The sequence below is a fragment of the Curcuma longa genome, chromosome 17 (assembly GCF_044706935.1).
Source record: "Curcuma longa cultivar G26 ecotype Majalengka, Jawa Barat chromosome 17, ITB_CL_G26_1.1, whole genome shotgun sequence".
Lineage (NCBI taxonomy): Eukaryota > Viridiplantae > Streptophyta > Magnoliopsida > Zingiberales > Zingiberaceae > Curcuma > Curcuma longa.
This window is the reverse complement of record NC_133877.1, coordinates 8,036,380-8,052,390: the sequence shown is the minus strand read 5'-3', so window position 1 is coordinate 8,052,390 and position 16,011 is coordinate 8,036,380. Positions and strand designations below refer to the sequence as shown.

General features: G+C 44.4%; 1 non-coding gene across 1 annotated transcript; it reads right to left on the bottom strand.

Moving 5' to 3' along the window:
- Positions 1–5,821: 5,821 nt before the first annotated feature.
- On the bottom strand, positions 5,822–5,894 carry TRNAM-CAU (transfer RNA methionine (anticodon CAU)). Its single transcript has one exon. It is a non-coding gene; the product is annotated as a tRNA-Met (tRNA).
- Between the last annotated feature and the right edge of the window lie 10,117 nt (positions 5,895–16,011).

Here is a 16,011-nt window from a genome sequence, read left to right as displayed (position 1 = left end):
TTATCTCCTTTACTAGATTTTTGGGCAATTTCTTTATATTTATTTTAGGTCAATTCGGATTAGTCGTAAATAGCCCCTTTGGCTATTTCTCTGCCTCAAGGAGATAAATAGCCCCAAGAAGATAAATAGCCCCAAGGAGATAAATAGCCCCAAAGGCGTAGACTAACTGTATATAATATAAGATAAGTACCTCGGCTACGCAGAGGCATATAAATAGCCTTTGGGGCTATTTACGACTAATCCGAATTTACCATAATATTAAGTTAAGTTCTAACTGTATATAATATAAGAGTTGTACCTCTGCTATGCCTCTTTGAGTCGAAAATAGACCCAAAGGCTATTTATATGCCCCAAAAATATAGTAAGTTGTGGCAGAGGTACTTATCTTATATTTAGTAGGATTAGTCTACTTAGTCGTAAATAGCCCCAAAGGCTATTTCTTCTACTCAGCATAGCTGAGGTCTTTATATTATATACAGGCAGATTAGAACTTAACTTAATGTTATGGGGGGCCTTTGGTGCTATTTACTTCTTGGGGCTATTTATCTCCTTAGCCAAAGGGGCTATTGTAGACTAAGTAGAATAAACCATCTTACTAAAATAGAAAGACCTCTGCTATGCCTCTTTGTGAGTCGAAAATAGACCCAAAGGCTAAGGAGATAAATAGCCCCAAAGGCGTAGAATAAACCATCTTACTAAAAAGGAAATACCTCTGCTATGCAGAGAAGATAAATAGCCTTTGGGTCTATTTTCGACTCTAAGGAGGCGTGGCAGAGGTACTTATCTTATATTATATACAGTTAGTCTACTTAGTCGTAAATAGCCCCTTTGGCTATTTATATGCCTCTGCGTAGCCGAGGTACAACTCTTATATTATATACAGTTAGTCTACGCCAAAGGGGCTATTTATCTTCTTGGGGCTATTTATCTCCTTAGCCAAAGGGTCTATTTTCGACTCAAAGAGGCGTAGCAGAGGTACAACTCTTATATTATATACAGTTAGTCTACATAGTCGTAAATAGCCCCTTTGGCTATTTATATGCCTCTGCGTAGCCGAGGTACTTATCTTATATTATATACAGGCTGATTAGTCTACGCCAAAGGGGCAATTTATCTTCTCGGGGCTATTTCTCTCCTTTAGTCGTAAATAGCCCCAAAGGCTATTTATCTGCCCAATATTATAGTAAGGGGTAGCAGAGGAACTTATATTATATACAGGCGGATTAGTCTACGCCTTTGGGGCTATTTATCTCCTTCACCAACAGAGCTATAATTTATTTAGATTGATTTTAGGTAAATATCTCCTTTATATTTATTTTAGGCTTAGTCGTAAATAGCCCCAAAGGCTATTTATATGCCTCTGCGTAGCAGAGGTACTTATCTTATATTATATACAGTTAGTCTACGCCTTTGGGGCTATTTCTCTCCTTTAGTCGTAAATAGCCCCAAAGGCTATTTCTTCTACTCAGCATAGCTGAGGTCTTTATATTATAGTAAGAGGGATTAGTCTACGCCTTTGGGGCTATTTATCTCCTTTCGTAAATAGCCCCTTTGGCTATTTATATGCCTCTGCGTAGCAGAGGTACTTATCTTATATTATATACAGTTAGTCTACGCCTTTGGGGCTATTTCTCTCCTTTAGTCGTAAATAGCCCCTTTGGCTATTTCTCTACTCTGCATAGCAGAGGTACTTATATTATAGTAAGACGGATTAGTTTACGCCTTTGGGGCTATTTATCTCCTTTCGTAAATAGCCCCTTTGGCTATTTATCTGCCCAATATTATAGTAAGGGGTAGCAGAGGTACTTATATTATATACAGGCGGATTAGAACTTAATATTATGAATGTAGGGCCTTTGGGGCTATTTATCTCCTTAGTCGTAAATAGCCCCAAAGGCTATTTATCTCCCCAAAAATCTAGTAAGTTGTAGCAGAGGAACTTATATTATATACAGGCGGATTAGAACTTATATTATGAATGCAGGGCCAAAGGGGCTAAGCTATCCGCATTCCCAGTTGATTGACTGCACACTTACCCGTGAGAATAGACCAGGGCCCCTTTTTGATCCCTGCTACCGAGGACACCATTGAAGACAAATGCCCGATGAGGACATAGCATGTAAGGAAAGAGCTGGAGCTCGAGTTTGACCTGAGTAAGGCGCTAGTTCACGTGCGTTCTTGCCTCTCTTTAGACTTGCTATTTGCACATAGACTATCTGGGGGGGGGAATCTCAGCGGGGGGACTCTTCTTTATATGCTTCTAGGTCTAGTTGCGATGGAGAAAGTGATGACTTATAGGTCTCTTACTCTTAGGTGGCTAGAACTGGTCTGAGCCCTTAAATTGTAGTGCTGGGCAGCGCTCTTGGGACGAGTAAGAGTATAAAAGAAAGATCCAATTCATTCCTCGTACGCAAGAGGTGTGAGAATTGTAGCTGGCCCATTCGAGATGAGTATTGTATTTCTCAAACAAGTCTGAATTCCTCTTGGTCTCTTGAAAGCGGTCTTTGACGCTAAGGTCGGGCACAAGGGAATGAGTGCTGGCACCGGGATCACTTTTGCTTGCTTATCCGAGAGTTAGGAAATCCATTATTAGCTTATAGAAAGGGGTCCCATTTCAAAGATTCAGTAGGTGCTGAATGAATCCCGAACTACCTTATTCTCCACCTCTAAAAGAAAAGCTAACCGATCCACAGGTGCCCATCTCCAAGGTCCCATAAGTCAACTCTGTCTGGATGCTGGAACCTCTGGATCCGCCCCTCCACAGAACCTTACCTTCTCCACATCCTCCGTAGCAGCTGCTTTCTTTTGAGTATCAGACTTCCCAGTGCGATCTAAGAAAGTTTCCGTGAATAGGATAAATGCTTTGCCTGTGCTTCCCCACAACCTTGCAATTTGCTATGTAAAGACTCCACACCTTTCTATGCTTTCTCGGAATTGGCTTGATAGGGCCTCCACTATTTAGAAGAGCAGCTCTTGGAATGGAACGAAGTGAACCGCTCGTTCCTCCTCACTTTATTTTGACCCGTGAACTGGGTTTCATTTAATTACCTCTCCTGTGGGACCGCCCAGACCCTCCGCACGTTCCCCCTTAGTGCTTGTCCAGAGCAAGAGAGCATTTAATGTAAAGTCTACCTCTCCCTTCTTAAGAGAGTAAGCTAAAGGAGGAAGGATAACTCCCGTAAGTTGGAATAGCTCTTCTAATAGATCATGAACTTCTTTTGCTCCATTTTAGCCTTACGAGTGAAGGAGTTGAGTCCTGTCCCAGCTCTTACGGATGAGGATGTGAAAGCGGATCCCTGCACCTTTGAGGGCTGGTAGTTCGGTGACCAATCCTATTTAGGAGAGTTCCCCCACCCTGGCTTCAATATGTCAGAAAAGAGCCATGGCAAGATCAAATATAAAAGTGGTGCCTAGCATTAGATCCGTCCTCCTAGCTTATCTAAGTGGCATTATCAAATAAATTAAGTGCTGTGCCCCAGACTTATACTTGAAAAAGTCTCATACGCGCACACTGCTTGAGCTAATTGTCCACATATGACCTCGCACCCGCTCCCTGAGTGCTATTTTATCTGCCAGGTAGAGAAGAAGGAGAGCTCAAAAGAATGGAGGTAAGCAAGCGAACCCGGAACTTCCGAGAAAGCATTCCTAAACGCCTGTCATGTATACTCACTGTCAAAGCCTTACTTGCACTACTTTGAGACCCTCGTATCCTAGTCGGAAAAGAGGGGGCCTAGCATTGCGACATGAACTGTACGCGTGGCCTGGTCGTCCGGACCAGCACCTAAGTCAAGTATGGAAGGAGGCTATCTGTGCGATCTTTCCACTATAAGTCAAGTATTCCTTGCGGAGGGACCCTAGCAGAACAAGAATCAGTCGAACCCGTGTGATGCTTCCCTACCCTACCCTAATCCTAGAGAGGAAGAAGTGGGGGGCTCCTAAGCGCATTCCTAAGAATGTGTCTTGACTTCTGCTCTGCTCTTTACCTTAAGAAGGGTGCCAGAGTCACCTACTTAATTGTGGGTGCTCATCTCTGATTCCTCGTCCCAAGTTCAGTGATTGGGGCCCCTACAGTACAGCCACAAAACCTATCCCATGAAACCCATTCAAGAGATTAATCCATAGGTTAGATAGGAAGTGGATTAACTATGGGGAGGTAGGTCGAACTGATCTCATTTGCCTTGCATCTAAGCTCGATGCTCGGGCAGGAAATATATATACAGGCCTCTGCTGCCCTTTCTTTGATAGCGTATCGTATCTATATAAGAGTATTGTCAGCAAGCAAGCATAAGCAATCGTCCCCACATCCCATCCATTATACTGAACTCCCATAGTAGGTGGAAAATGCCATCCCAGTCGTTTCGTTTTGATCGTTCACCGCCGCCACGTCTTGTTTTACTAAAGCACCTCCTTCTACCGGTGCACCGCCACATCGACATCGAGATTGACCAGGCTCTACCTACTGGCGCACCGTCTGTCTGCGCCCGCTGTCCTTACTTTCCCAACTGGATCTACCGCTCAGTGGGCTCTCCAACCGTGAAGTAGTCTTCGTTAGCGGACTCTACTGCTCTTGCTCTCCATCTCATTGGTTTACTTGCTTCTAAGTATGAGCGCATCTCTTTCACTTAGACTTTTTGCTTTGAGCTCGAGTCTTCTTTCCAGTTCCTTTGCTTTGATCCCATGAATCTGCCTTCCCTCTTTCCTTTCTTTCTTATTCTATTCCTTTTACCCGAGCCGAATGCACTACCACGCGCTAGCTCCCAACTGATTGAATGGCATGAGATCCCGACTGACAAGGCCGGCATGAGAGACTGACACGACAAAAGGCATGGGAAAGACCAGCGCTGACCCGGGCTATTCGACAAGTGAGTCTAATCCCTGCCAAGTATCACCACGCACGACCTGTCAAATACAACACAACCCTATAAGGAGCTTCCTACACCAACAAGCAACAAGTGTAAATGCTATCCCACAATCAAAGTCTTGGCACCGAAAGTCTACCACAATGTCTTGGCTTGGGCTTGGCACTGAAGTCCACCTTCCCTTTGCTAAACTGTCTTCGCTCAAATGCGTCGTTTCCTCGCTGCTTACTCCTCACTTCATTTCACTACTATACTGTCCTAAAGTGAACCTGAACCAGCTCCTACTCTCTTTTATTTAACTAACTATATGTCCAGAGCTCCACATTTAATGGCATTCCAACAAGGGTTCTGGCATTCCGGCTTATATCTCACTCATCGTCTGGGTAATTCCTACAATTATACTCATCGTCCTGGTTCCGATCTGGTATGGTAGATGGTAGCTCGCCTCTGCTATTCTTGACATCTGCTATTCTTGGCAATCTGCGTCTCCGCTCCTCAATAACAAACAAAGTCGTGTAAAGTCCTCTCCTGACCTCTCTCTATCTGCTTCCGCTGTAGTGTAGATAGTTGTCTCCCCCGTCCGAAGTTATCCTCAGTCTCCCCTGTTATATTCCCATTCCGTGGAGTCCAATCCAAGTTGCTTTCCTTCCCGCACTCATCCCGTCCCATCAATCAATCTTTAATTTGCAAAGTTGCGCGTGGAAAGAAGATAGAACAGTGACGAGCGAGTGAAACGACGCCTTGACGAGCGGGAATTGAACCCGCGCTATTAGCTATAGAAGATTCACACGCGTCACGGGTTGAAGAGACTTTGGAATTCACTGCGGCTTCTTTCATTCCTCTTTCTTTCTATCGGCCCCGAACTCTAGCTTAGTTTAACTGAACTTAGAACTAGAACTGAACTCCCGTGGTAGCGTGCAGCTGTCCTCCCTTGCTTGCGTCCCCACACCCCGGGTCGAACATACCTACTATTGGATTTGAACCAATGACTACTGCCGTATGAAAGCAGTACTCTCACCACTGAGTTAAGTAGGTCCTCACTTCGGGAATTATCTTATCTTATATATAGAGAATAGAATTTACAAGCAAGCATGCCACTTATTATTTAATAAAGAAGAGACGTGAATTTAAGAAAGAAAGAAGGAAGTGTGTGATCATTAAATCTCTATCTTGACAAGAGTGAGTCCATGGGCAAGAGTTGGTAGAGCAGAGTGAGAGTAGAGTAGTTGGTAGATAGCCTCGGACCGAAGCGAAGCACCGAAGCAAACTCAAGTTTAGCGTACTCGACCGTCCACCACATGCTTGAAAGGCTAACTCCGCCCCCCTTTCAGCCCTTACCCGAAGAAGGGGATAACGAAAGACGTCCAGGAGCGACTAAGACAGGAGCCGTGAGGCGTGCCTGCCAATCAAGCTCATTCAAGTAGTGCCAGTCGATGGGTAAAGGGTTGTGAATCCCGGTATTCTATTCTTGTCTTGAGTTCCGAAGTGAGCAAACATTGAACTTTGGAGTTCGCCGAGAATCTTTCTAATATCTAATGTGAGGCCCTTCTTTCTCTTTGCTTTCTCTGATCTCTGAGCCCTGGTCATCATTCATTCTCTTACTTGAGCACTTGAATCAGCAGATCACATGTCTCCTCGCTTAGCCAAGAATTAGGAGCTAGCACCCTGCCCTACCCACTTTCCTCTCTTCCTTTCCCCCACATCCACTTCGCACCGCCCTGGCACGACCAATTCCTGAATTCAAACTGCCCGACGATTCACTCAAAGTACGTGTTCCTGCTTTGCTTAAGAGCTCACGAATGCCTCTAGTACCACACTTGGTTCAAGCATATCTTTAATTTGTAGTGGATCCTACTGATGCGCTGATAAAGATTTGTAGTGGATCCTACTGATGTGCTGATTGCTGATAAGGCCTAAAAAAAAAGTAAATTCCATAGATAATTTCTTATAGTTTCTTTAGGGCCGAATTTACTGTAAGCCCTCAAAGAAAGATAAATTCTATATAAGTTTTAGTCGTAAATAGCCCCAAAGGCTATAATTTACTTTTATATTAGGCCCCAAAAATCTAGTAAAGGAGATAAATAGCCCCTTTGGCGTAGACTAATCCGCGGGGCTATTTATCTCCTTCGGGAACTTATATTATATACAGGCGGAATTTAGATTGATTTGAAGAGTATACTCTTCAATGCACTACACTATATATGGGCAATTTATACTCCTCTGCGTAGCAGAGGAGATAAATAGCCCCAAAGGGGCTATTTACGACTAATCCGATCGACTAAGACTTATATGTATGGCGGCCCTTACTATATATTTTAACTTATGAGGTGCACCTAAGCCACCTACCCACTCATCAGGTGTTCAGCTGACTTGCACAGAAAGACCCCTAATTCGGCGACCCGAACGTAAGCTCTTTCGTAGTTTTGAATGGCAGCACCCCAAAAAAACATCAGTCTAAATTTGAAGATTACATCAGTATAAGTTTCTTATTGGCGCCATTGACCCAGATATATATACTGGCCATTCACGACTTCATTCTTTTCTCGTTCGCACCTCTTCATTAATCTTGCTTCGCTAGTGAAAGCTAGGGCTTTTCAAGCCCGATTTCAAGCTCGATTTGAAGGCTCTTTTGAAGTGCTTTCAGTAAGGAATCATTAATATGATTTATTAGAGCAGAGGAGCGATCACGAGGCAAGAGAAATGCGTTAGACTAGGGAGTGTTAAGCATCTAGCAATAGACCACTAGAATCTTGACTTTTGAACTATTTAGCTATCTCCCCCACCTTTAGTGCAGACCTTCGCCAATCAAATTCTTTCGCTGTGATTCGCCCGTTGGATGACCGGCTTGGCGGGTCGAGCGCTAAGCTCCGTGACCCATAGTTGCCCAGCACATTGGCTCCCGTAGCTACTCTATCTCAGCAGCCATTCCTACTTAAGTTGGAGAAGATCGACTCATTATAACGAAACAGCGAAGTCGCGAAGTCGAGAGCACTGACATAGATACGCAACCGAAGTTCAGAGGCCTGGTTCTGGCATGAATGGCAAATTAGCAAATGCACTCAGCTAGCTTTGTCGAGGACTCATAAGAGCACAAGACTCATGAATATAGAGTGAGGGCATGAATGGCAAAGAAGCTTCGGTACTCGCTCACCCTCCTATGAGGACTATTATAATAGTGGCATGGAATGGGACGACTTAGCAACGGCACTCAGCTAAGCTAGAGTCCTATTATGAGCACAAGACTCATCTCATACGAGCGAGCAGCAAGCGAAGTAAGAAATCCTCGAACAGTTATCAAGCGAAGCGAAGTCGAAAGATCTGAAATATATCCCGATTCGGGTTCAGTTCAAACGAATGATGATGGGGCCATATCATCCTCATCATCCCCGGCATCTGCTGAACTGAACCATGCATCTGATCCCCCTCTTCCTTCATCTAATAGTAATGAAGTGTCTGTCCCGTGTGAAGCAGCAAGTGAAGAACAAGAAGTCGAGAAGAATTCAGCAATAATGCTCAGAGAAAGATGGATGTGCGAAAGAAAATACGGTCGGTGGTCCGTGGCTTCGGTGCAAGGAGTGATAGTGATAAGTCTGGAGCTGCATCAGCAGCAGGAGTAAAGTACGTGTGGGATCTCGAGATTGGAGGGTATGAGAGGGCAAGCGATGCAACAGCGAAGTCGAAAAGAGAAAGGAATGGTCGCGATGCAAAGCAAAGAGAATTGAATAAATGTTTATATAGCATAGGTCAACACGCAAAAAACCAAAACATGAAAATCTCAGAGATGTCGAATGGTGCCGAGTACCGAACGAGAAGTTTAGCAGAGAAGAAAACATCCCAGCAAGAGTAGGATCAGGGATGGATAAGTAGCAGGTCTGAAAGAGGTCAAGGCGACCAGAACCAGAAGATCTTTCATAGTTTTTCATGGCGCCATTCACTATATACTGTAATCTGCTGGGAGGAGTGAACCATATTTTAATTCAAGGTGCGAGACCCCTGACTCCGGTCCCCTTGCACTACTTTCACTAGGAAGTAGTCAGTTTATAAGATAGCCAGCCAGTAAATGAACTAAGAAAGCGAGCCGGCTCCTACTGGAATGAGCGAGCCAGCAGCCCATGATCAAGAACTGTGCGGAGATATTATAATATTTAATAAGCTGAGCGACACCTGAAGCGCAGTGATAAGAAGAGGAGGTCTCCCGAGCAGCCGAAGCCCTGGACAGTGATCGGGAGTGGGAGTGAAGCCGATCTGGTTCTTCGACAAAGCATTTCATCTAATCGTTGAGTCGGTTGGTTCTTGGTTCTTCGACAAAGCATCTAATCGTTGAGTAGAAAAGACTACTTCGTGTTCATCTCCCACATAGAACGAATAAAGAATTTCCGCGAAGAATCTCGGACTATGTGGGGATAGGATCTTACTCAAAATATATAAGATGATTGGCATAGGATCTGACTATTCCCGACTTCTGATTGGCATAGGATCTGACTATTTTAGAATCTGATATAGATATCCGGCTCTTCTCTTATCTAAAAGTAGGGCAAGTCCGGGTCCTACCTAGTCCGAGTCCCTAATCCAAGCACTGCCATTATAAGGACAGGACCCAAGCACTGGTTGGAAGAGAGCTCGGGCAGCCCACTCCACTATCGGTCTTTCCATGCCACTGCAATAGGGAATGCGGAACTTATATTATATACAGGCGATCTGCTCAGACTACTTGAATATCCGCCTGTATATAATATAAGTTCCTCTGCCTCACCGAACCTTCTTGAATCGACTAAGCCCCTGACGGGAGCTTCTGCCTCTCTACTTCGGCCTATTCCTCACCGAACCTTCTTGAATCGCCACGTCGCTATCGCAGCAACAGTCTAACATGGCAAGATATTAGTAAGTCCGAAAGATCTACCATCCCTCTTCTTTCATGTTCCTTTGCCCTCTGATGTCGAGTGGCTACTTTGATCGTTTCCACTCATTCAACTACTACTGCCAAGTCCTCTATACATTCGATCCAATTCGATCCAAGAAAGATGACTGAAGAAGCGAAGTCGAGGAGCAAACTATAGTTTAGCGGAACCGACGAGGAGAAGTGTAGCGTCTCACCAGTGATCTCGATAAGGTTCATGTAAGGAGCGAACGAGAGCGCAGTGATAAGAAGGGTTCGATTGACAAGTAGTCAAAGGAGAGGGAGTTTTGCACCGACCGAAGAGAGCGGATCCCTAAAATAAATATAAATTCTTGTGGAAAAGCAGATTGAGCCCCCCGCATGCCTTCAAGTCTCTCTCAGTCGAGAGCGGCGCCGATCATTCTAGCGGCCTTGGTTGGAGTTTTTAGCACTCCCACACCGCGTAGTGGGACTCTATTTTTTGTATTGGTCTTGTCTTTCCCGCCTCGCCCTCGCATCTACTATACTCATTGAACCACTTCATTCGTGGAGTAGATTACAACACTTGATATCCGGAATGGGATGGCTCTCCGTCGTGTACTTTTCCTTTTTTTTTGTGCTATCACATATCCATCCGTTAGCCCAACGCGTAGCACCTTTCCTTAGCTGGCCTAACCTGTCTTCCCATCTTAATGTGTGACAGTGGTTCCAGGTCGAGTCAGTGGTTCCCGGTCGAGTACGCTAAACTATCCTTCGCTCCTCTACCTTTTTGACAACTATTGTATTGATCTACTTCAGTCGACTACGCAACAAACATTCACTCTTTGCTCTTCGCGTCTGTTCCTTCTTTGCGCTCGCTCTTCCTTTACGAGATTCAAGTGAGAGTAATTATAATTACATGTGTCTTCTACGCTTATCTAATAATAGATTCTCTCAATGATCAATGAGACGGTCGGCTGGCTCGCTCATTCGCTCGCAGATTCGACTTCGCTTCGTCGCCCTCTGATTCATGCCCATGCTTCCTTAACCGAATGATCCACTTGTCCTTCGCGGATTGGATTCTTCCGCTGGTCTGGATGCGGGACGGCCAGTGAGAGAGTAAGGGATGGGCATCAGAACGGAGAGCCCTCCCTCCTAGCCCTAGGGAGAGGCAGGATTCGAACCGACGAGCAAGACTGAAAGAATTTCACTGCTTTCGTTTCACTTAACTCATGAGTCGTACTGGATAGCTGCTGTGATTCACTTATCATATTTACAATGCGATAGTGGCGTACGAGGATCAAATCTTCCTCAAGCTTTCAAGAAAAAGTCTTAAGTGCCTTTCGCGTACTTTAGGTTAATGTACCTAACCGGAATTCTGAACTTAACGCACACGTAGGCCCATAGCATAGCGTTCATTCCTTCAGTTCATGTTCATCTGTTCGGGTAGATAGTTTGAGGTCAGTTGATGTGAAGAAGTCAAGCAGTCAATCTTAAGCAGGAAGCGGGCTGTACTATCATAAGTGGTTCCAGTCTCTCTTTCTTTATCGGTCTAGTAGTCGGTAGTTAGTGAGTACAAGGAATAGTCAGTAAGCAGCTGTTAACGGTATGCGGTGAGAATGGTATCCGTCTTCTGTCTCCGTGTAAAGGAGGAAGAACGTCAGAGATGACATGAAACTTCTATCTAAGCAATAATTTACAGTACAAGTGATATAGGAAAGATTATATGTTCATGTTCATTTGATAGATTGGCTGAGTGTGAAGTCGCAACCTCTTAAGAACCCTCACATATTTGTTTGAAGTGCCGATCCTGTTTAAACTGCGAACTGGAACAGCTGCTGCTGCTTCAATTCCGGTTCAAGAGGGGCAGATCTTTCATAGTTATTTTTGAATGGAATTATAGTATTGCGTGAATGGACTTGCGCCTAGAAGCTGCAGTCGTTCACTTCCGCAAATGTATTTCGAATATATTATTGCATTGCATACCTAGGGGAAAGTCCGTTTAGGCGAAAAAGACGGGTTTTTCAACTTTCAAGTTTCACTTCCCGTTTCGCCTAAAGTTCATTTGCCCTAGGGTTAGAGTGAATGGCCCCTAGCAACCTATTTAAAAAAAACAGGAAGTGCTATTGGACTTGGACCCTTGCCAGTTAATAGTGGAGCCTTACCTATAATACGTCTAATATAGATGAGCGTACTATAAGAGACTATTTTGCGTACTATAAGACTAATAGAGTAGAATTGCGTACTATAAGAGTCTAATATAGATGAGCGTACTATAATCTACTTTTAGGGATCTATAATCTACTTTTAGCGTCGCCAAATATATAGTCAGACCTGCGGATACAGCTATTAGCAATAGTCGCCAAATATATAGTCAGACCTGCGGATACAGCTATTAGCAATAGTCGACCATACCTGCGGAGATACAGGAGCGTACTATAAGATACGAATAGCGTCGCCAAATATATAGTAAGACCTGCGGATATACAGGAGCGTACTATAAGATACGAATTGCGTCGACCTAAAATCAAAGGAGATAAATAGCCCCTTTGGCCCTGCATTCATAATATTAAGTTCTAATCCGCCTGTATATAATATAAGTACCTCTGCTACAACTTACTAGATTTTTTGGGGCCTAATATAAAAGTAAATTATAGCCTTTGGGGCTATTTACGAAAGGAGATAAATAGCCCCAAGAAGATAAATAGCCCCTTTGGCGTAGACTAACTGTATATAATATAAGATAAGTACCTCTGCTACGCCTCTTTGAGTCGAAAATAGACCCAAAGGCTAAGGAGATAAATAGCCCCAAAGGCGTAGACTAACTGTATATAATATAAGATAAGTACCTCTGCCACGCAGAGGCATATAAATAGCCAAAGGGTCTATTTTCGACTCACAAAGAGGCATAGCAGAGATATTTCTATTTTAGTAAGATGGTTTATTCTACTTAGTCGTAAATAGCCCCAAAGGCTATTTCTTCTACTCAGCATAGCTGAGGTCTTTATATTATAGTAAGGCAGATTAGTCTACGCCTTTGGGGCTATTTATCTTCTCGGGGCTATTTATCTCCTTAGCCAAAGGGGCTATTTACGACTAAGTAAACTAATCCGCCTTACTATAATATAAGTACCTCTGCTATGCAGAGTAGAGAAATAGCCTTTGGGGCTATTTACGACTAAAGGAGAGAAATAGCCCCAAAGGCGTAGACTAACTGTATATAATATAAGATAAGTACCTCTGCTACGCAGAGGCATATAAATAGCCAAAGGGGCTATTTACGAAAGGAGATAAATAGCCCCTTTGGCGTAGACTAATCCGCCTTACTATAATATAAAGGCCTCAGCTATGCTGAGTAGAAAAATAGCCTTTGGGGCTATTTACGACTAATCCGAATTTACCTAAAATAAATAGAAAGGAGATAAATAGCCCCTTTGGCCCTGCATTCATAATATAAGTTCTAATCCGCCTGTATATAATATAAGTTCCTCTGCTACCCCTGTATATATATTGGGCAGAGAAATAGCCTTTGGGGCTATTTACGACTAAGCCATACTAGAATAGCGTCGCCAAATATATAGTAAGACCTGCGGAGATACAGGAGCGTACTATAAGATACGAATAGGGATTACTATAAGATGAGCGTACTATAAGAGACTATTTAGCGTACTATAAGAGTAGAATTGCGTCGACCATTCCTGCGGAGATACAGGAGCGTACTATAAGATACGATTAGCATCTGAAGGAGGTAGGGAAGGATCAGTCGTTCTCCGATACGGGAGAGGAAAGCGTACAAAAAGGTGTCCGGGCACTTGAAGATCTAGAGTACGAGGGAGATCTCCCCCCTTTCAAGCTCAAGAACAGTGCGTGCAGGGTAGGCTGGCGGAATCATTCCTCTGATTCTTGTAGGAGTTAGGCAAGCTAAGAGGTCAGATTCTAGCTGTGCTTCTCTTGCGGGTTCGTGAGCTTATTATAAAAGAACTGATGATTCGCACCGCACTCACACTGACAATGCTCCTTTCACTTCATTTCTTTACACAGCAAAAGCATAAAAGAGACTAAGTAGTTACTTTCTAATTATAACTCGCTCGTTGCCTTCTAACATCTCTAGACCTTTCGACTAACCGCTCGGCTCCCGGGCTCACTTCGCCCCTTCTCTTCTCAACTTGTCACTTCATTCCGGATCTTAATTAATAATCAAGCTTCTCTGCCCAGTCCTTCCCGCTTATTGGTCTAGAGCCCTTTCCTCCGGTGGAAGAGTGAGATCGGAATCGGAGCGAAAGTTATTGTCGCACAAATACGAGATCGGAGGAGCGACTAAAAGGAGCCAGAGGAGAAGTGACTATTTGAAGGCTCAATCAGCCAATCAGAGGAGTTGCCGGTTCGGTTAATTCACTGAGTCCGTCCTATGTGCCTGCTATTCTCATGTGCTATTTGAATGCTATGCAATTGGATTTCCTTGCCGGATAAATTCCCGAGCTCAGACTCAGACCAGAGGCTCGTACCCCACACCCCAAGCTCATATCCCGAGATCAGACTGCTATCTCCTGATGTTGAATCCAGACTCTCCGCCCGGACTGAGTTCCCGGATCCCCTCTCACCGTAGCGTGCTATCGTTCTGAGCCCACTAGACTATATCTTGTCGGTTCACCTTCTTATTACCCCCGTTGACCTCCACCGCCCTACCCCCTAGGATCTTGCTTACGACGCTGCCTTTACGTCGCTGTGCCAAATATATATACAGGGCCTGACCGCCCTCTTTACTTAGCCCAAAAATTCAATCTGGTCGGGCGCTTTATCTTAGAGACCCCCCGCCCTGGGTCACCCGCAAGGGGGTAGCCGCCCTGAAAAAGCTTAAGATGCTCCAACTTCGTATAAGCACGCACTCGTACCTATAATCCCGCATAGCTATGGCACCTTCCTTTTAGACTACACTAGCATAGCATCCTCTTCCTTATTCCACTACTGAAACTGTCCTCTCTTCAGCGAGCCTCATTCCACTACCGCAACATCGTTCAAAACATTTATCATAATTGCCACTACTACTCATTCCCATCTCATATACTTGCACTCTTCACTTCGGTAGGAAGGCATAGACAGCTAGGTAGATGCTGCTCCTAAGCCCTTCTCTCTCCGCTTTCTGATAAAGAACTGCAGCTCGCATCATTACCCCTTGCTTGCTTCGACTGACAAGAATCAATGGTAGAAATAATAAGAGGTCTAAGATCCAATCACAACTCAGATTCTGACATGTACGCTGCTTTCACTTCCTTATCCCTATAGTCACCAAGAACAGACATACATAGTATAGAAAGAGCACGCACTCTATCGTCGTCTGTCTTGCCAACTCATAGGAAAAATCAAGGCCGAGAAAGCTGAGCTCCACATACAATCCTAGGCACGCACTTCTCGCTACTTCCCCTAGCTTCAGACCTTCTACCATTCAGAAAAAGAAGGACTGAACAAGAACATAGTAGAGGTCAGGTCGTAACTTCGACATCTTCCGCTTAGCATAGGTAGGGAATGCCAGAACTAAACCAATAGGAAGAACTTCAAGCCAATGAATAATCAGCATCGCACACCACAGAATAAATAGCAAGTTCCACTCGCTGGACATAGACCTAAACTGAAGACCCGCAGACAGAAGCTATAAAGAACACTTATACCCCCACTACTCCCACCTATTTAGATCTGCTAAAGGAGATAGCAAACTTCCAAAAACACTACGGGGCTCCTTGACTTCCAAGCTGAGACTTCCGACCCTTATTCTTATTCCACATCCTGCCTACCATGCCTTCTCGGTCTAGTCTTTGCTTCAATACTAGGAGATAATCCATCAGGGTACATTGCTCCTCACCGCCTTCGTGCCTTCGATCCTATCTTTATAACTCGCACTGAATACTGAGCGCTGCATAACTTCAGACGTCAATCGCATGACCCACCAATGCTCCGGGATTGGCCCACTTTCGCTTCGCTCCTTCGCTCCGCACCTTCGGTTCGCACACGTAGCAAAAACTGTCCGACCGTGAAAGAGAGATTGAGACACTTGAGAACTTGAGACCTCCGAGCTTTCGCTTTCTACCGCTTTCGTACGGTACCCACGAAAGAAAATAAGGCACCTAGGCAGAGAAGAGAGAGAGATTGCAAGTACAAGTAGGCCTACTCTCAAGTAAAGGGACCAAAACCGAACTCTCATCTCTTTCCCTCTACTATGAAAAAAAGTGAAGTCAAGCCATTCATACAATTCCCTCGCATCGCATTTTCTTCGAATTGTCAGTTCCGTACCCCACACCCCAG